The sequence below is a fragment of the Nicotiana attenuata genome, unplaced genomic scaffold (assembly GCF_001879085.1).
Source record: "Nicotiana attenuata strain UT unplaced genomic scaffold, NIATTr2, whole genome shotgun sequence".
Classification (NCBI taxonomy): domain Eukaryota; kingdom Viridiplantae; phylum Streptophyta; class Magnoliopsida; order Solanales; family Solanaceae; genus Nicotiana; species Nicotiana attenuata.
The window spans coordinates 78766-83724 of NW_017671900.1; positions in this window are offsets into that span (position 1 = coordinate 78766).

The window sequence follows — 4959 nt, forward strand, 5'->3', positions numbered from 1 at the left end:
CACTTTTCCTTTCACTTTGAGGATATAAATTGCGCCCCCAATTTTGCATCAAATTTTCTGTCACGTTCATGGGGCGGTGGTGTAAAAATAAAGAACCCAAGTAGTAGGCATCGCATCTTGCACTTCTTGGCCTTTAAGTGAGGAATGTCGTTTTGTCTCCTTGGTGCGGCAAATTTCACAATATAAACACTTTGTTCCTCATCTATTGACTCCTCCCTATGCTCGAATGGATCAATTTCCATGTCACCAACCAAACATAATGTTGAAAAGTGTTTAGAATGAGGTCCAATACGCTCCAACTCCAAAATTGCATTATTTTTTACATCCTCAATTTTGAGCTCTTCGTCAACCTTGACATCATTAATAATATTTTGGTCGAATAGTTAGAATTCCTCTTTCCGCTCCACAAGCTGGCCAGTATCCACAAAAATTGGTTGTAGGACATCAGACGCCTCAACCTTTTTATTCAATTGAGCATGCAAGTCATGGATATCTGAGCCAAATTGGTCTATCTCTTGCCTGAGCTCAGTTCTTGCTTCTATTAGTTGTTCTGTCATATTTGAAAGACCATCACGGAGAAACTCATGAGATTTTTTAAGTTGAGCTTGTTCCTCTAGCCAAGATTGGCTCACTATATCTGCTTCTTCAAAATTATTTTTTGGTGGGAACTCGCTCTCTTCAGCCACTTCCTCCGCCTCGGCCTTCATTCTCATGATTGCTGCACTAATTCTTTGTGCAGCCTTTCGATTTTCATCTTGTAGCTCGACTACTTGCCTCATCATGTCCATAATATGAGCCATGCTTTCCATATCCTCCACTTCCTTGCTCCTATCAAACTCATAAACATTTTTAGAAACATTATAATAAGAACTCTGAGAAGGATAATAAGAATTAGGACAACCATCCCAATTGCCACCTTGACCACCACACATATTACAAAAATTCCACACATCAAATTGAGATGCACAATTTTGCCACAAGTGTGGTCCTCCACAATATGGACAAGGATCACTATAATAAGAATAACCAATATTTGACCAATTCTCATTCCAAGATGCCATGTCAACAAAGATAATAAAATATTAAACTAAGTTAAAATAAAAAAATAAAAACTTGAATAGGCAAAAAGTAAAAATCCAATCTAGTAGAATAGTCAATTTCTAAGTCCCCGGCAACGGCGCCAAAAACTTGTTGCGGCCAAACGCACACGCAAGTATACGCGGTCGTCAAGTAATAAAGTGACTAAAAGTCGGATGTCGATCCCACGAGGACTTGTGATTAACTATTAACTAAATTAGACTATCCTAATTATCTATACAAGAATTAAACCAATAAGTATTTGATTCTAAACTAATTAAATAAAGAATATAAATAATGAACTTTAAATAGAGGAAGAGCAGATTTTTATGTTATCAATGTAATGAAACGATCTAGGGTTATGGGCTATCTAACATTCCTATTGTATTCTTCAATTGAATTGACTAACAAATTTATCTAGTTTATTGGTTGACAGGGTTAATATTGCTCATAAGAATCTGTCGAGTTCTTACTCGCCTATTCAAGCTAACCTAACGCCTATATGTCTATGGAGTTAGAATCAACAAGAACGCATTTATAATTCCTGTAAATCAATCAAGCAAGGCAATTAGGTATATGTCTATCCTAACCGCTAATCCGTTCCCCGAGGCCCAGGTTCAAGAACTTGCTCTACTCAATCCTATATGCAATCTAGAATTCCCACTTTCGAGTTCAACTCTAGATTCGCAGATAGTATTCAATTGGTGATCAAGCAATCAAATAATTAAGTGCAGGATTGAATAAATAAACCAATATGATAAACTAAGCAATCAAAAGCAATATCCGAATAACAATAATCATGAAAGAACCACAACCCTAGAACGTGAAGTTTAGCTCCACATAGACATGGTAGCAAAACAACAAATCATACAAAGAAACATAAAAAGACAAAGTTGGTGGAAGAAAAGATGAAACCCGGCCTCCACGGCGGCTCTATGCTCTTCCTTGGTCAAAAATTGCTCTAAAAAACGTTCTCCTATGTATATATACCAAGTAGGGTTGGGCCCAAATAATTATACCTTCTCCAATGTGAAAAAGGACACTTTTCCCGGGCTTAACTAGCGCGGCCGCGCACCTGGACGCGCATCTGGGCGCGCTAGTTGGCAAGTGTTCTGTTTCTGGGCGCGCTAAAACTAGCGCGACCGCGCATCTGGGCAATTTTCACCCTGTTCCGTTCCGAATTTGGAAAAACGTAAAACATGAAAGTTTTAGCCCTTTGAGTTAGCTTTCCAACCATATATTGTGGAGCCAAAATGGAGTTCTGAGAAAAAAGTTATATCTATTTTACTAGACAGTGCGCAATCTGCCTACTGAAGTCTTCGTTTGCTCTAACTATCATCCGTTGACCCCCAAACACGATCCCGGCTTAATTCCTTGAACTTTTACTCAGATTTCAAAGCTCCAAATCACTTGAATTAATTCCATAACATCTATATAGCTCGAAATTACTCCTACAAGGCATAAAACACACAGTTAGTGCAAGACACTACGATTAAAGCGCAAACTCAACTAAAGTGCAGTAAATTAGAGTGTAATAAGCGACTAAAATACGTAATTATAGCCTATCATCACAAACTACAGGAGAGGGACTCAGGGACTTCCTAGCAAGGTTTAACAGGGTAAGGATGAGTCTACCAAACGTATCGGAAGGTATGGCAGTCGCCGCTTTCCAGAACGGGCTATGCAGGGATGGTTCGAGGGCAACCAAGAAGTTGCTGAGCCGCCTCATGAAATATCCCCCTACCACATGGGAGGAAATGCACAACGCCTATTGCGCTGAGGTACGAGCGGACGAGGATGATCTTAATGGGCCGATCTAACGGCTAACAGCGATACACTCAGAAACGAGGAGAGATCGACGGAACGAAGGACGACGAGAACAACTCCCCCGCCCCAGCAGAGATCGACATCAGCCATACACCAGATCCTCCTATCCGCTACCAGGGCATACAGACGCGCTACAGCGACACGTCGCCCCACTCCGAAACGAAAGAGGTACGCCTCCTTTATTATCCACCCATAACTTTTGTGTGTCTCCTTCAGAAATAGTGTACGCACTGGAGAAGCTGGGCACCAAAGTGCAGTGGCCGCAGAAGATGAAATCAGACCCCGCCACAAGGAAATCAAACGTCCTATGTGAGTTCCATCAGGAACGGGGGCACAAAATCGAAGACTGCATAGGCCTACGGCAAGAGGTGGTCAGGATGCTGAACCAGGGATACCTGAGGGAATTACTCAGTGAGAAAGGGAAAATCAACTTTGCACGCGGACGGGAACAACCCCACGGGCCGCCGAAGCCGCCCTCCCCAGCACGCACGATAAACATGATCGTCGGAGGCGGAGACGACTTGGCGATCAATCACGTCAATTTTACCACCACGCACAAACTAAAGCGGACCATCGCCCATGAACGGTATGACGACTTCGAAGATAGTATCACCTTCGATAACTCCAATGCCGACAGTTTGTCTTTCCCTCATTACGATGCTTTAGTTATCACTTTACGTATCGCTGATACAGATGTTAAAAGAATCATGATCGATGCCGGAAGTGGCGCCTGTATTATCCACCCAAGGGTCCTCGTACAAATGGGACTCGAGGATAGGGTAATACCGCGCTGCATAACACTAACCAGTTTTAACAATGCAGTGGAACGGACGTCCGGAGAAATAGCACTGCCCGTCTTAGCAGGGTGAGTCACGCTGGAAACAACTTTCCACGTGATGAATCAAGAAACGGCGTACAACGTCATCATAGGACGCCCATGGATACACGCCATGCGAGCGGTCCCTTCAAGCCTTTACCAAGTGATCACATTCCCTACCCCATGGGGAGTATTCAGTATTCAAGGCGAGCCACGCACCGCACAAGAATGCTACAAAATAGCCCAAGACTGCGCCCACACCCAACAGCTAAAGGGGGCGAGCACGGAGGCATAGCAATTAGCCGTGTCGGGGATTAAGGTCAACCCGACAACGGACGCCATCAAAGACCCCGACGTTGTGGAGGCCTGTAAAGCGACGGTCGAAGATCTCGACCCAGTCCAATTGGACGAAACCAATCTTACGAAGAAAGCCTATATCGGGCACGGTCTCGCCAACCCAAGTAAGTATCGTGAATTCTTAACTAACCATGCAGATTTGTTTGCCTTTTCCCATTCAGAAATGCCGGGAATCCCGCGAGACATCGCTACCCACAAGCTGAATGTCGATCCACTACATCCGCCCGTGCGACAGATGAGGAGAAAATTCAACGCCGCTATCAACGAAGCGGTCAGTACGGAAGTAGACAAGTTACTGGCCAACGGCTCCATCGGAGAATCAAAATACCCCCAGTGGGTCGCCAATGTCGTCATGGTCAAAAACAAAAACGGGAAGTGGAGAATGTGTGTGGATTTCACTGATCTGAACAAAGCATGCCCAAAGGATTCATTCCCACTACCCCACATCGACCAACTGATCGACGCCACTGCAGGACACGAACTACTGAGCTTCCTAGACGCCTACTCCGGCTACAATCAAATCATGATGGCCGAGGAGGACCAAGAGAAGACAACTTTCATCACCCACCAAGGGACTTACTGCTACAAGGTAATGCCCTTCGGGCTCAAAAATGCAGGGGCTACGTACCAGAGACTGGTCACCAAAATGTTCAAAGAGCAGCTCGGTAAGACTATGGAAGTCTATATCGACGACATGCTGGTAAAGTCGACAAGAAAAGAGGACCACATCGATCATCTAAAAGAACGCCTTACGAGATATTGAGAAGGTACGGAATGAAACTGAACCCCGAGAAATGCGCCTTCGGCGTGGCCTCAGGAAAACTGTTAGGGTTTCTCGTATCACAACGAGGTATCGATGTCAATCCAGATCAGATCAAGGC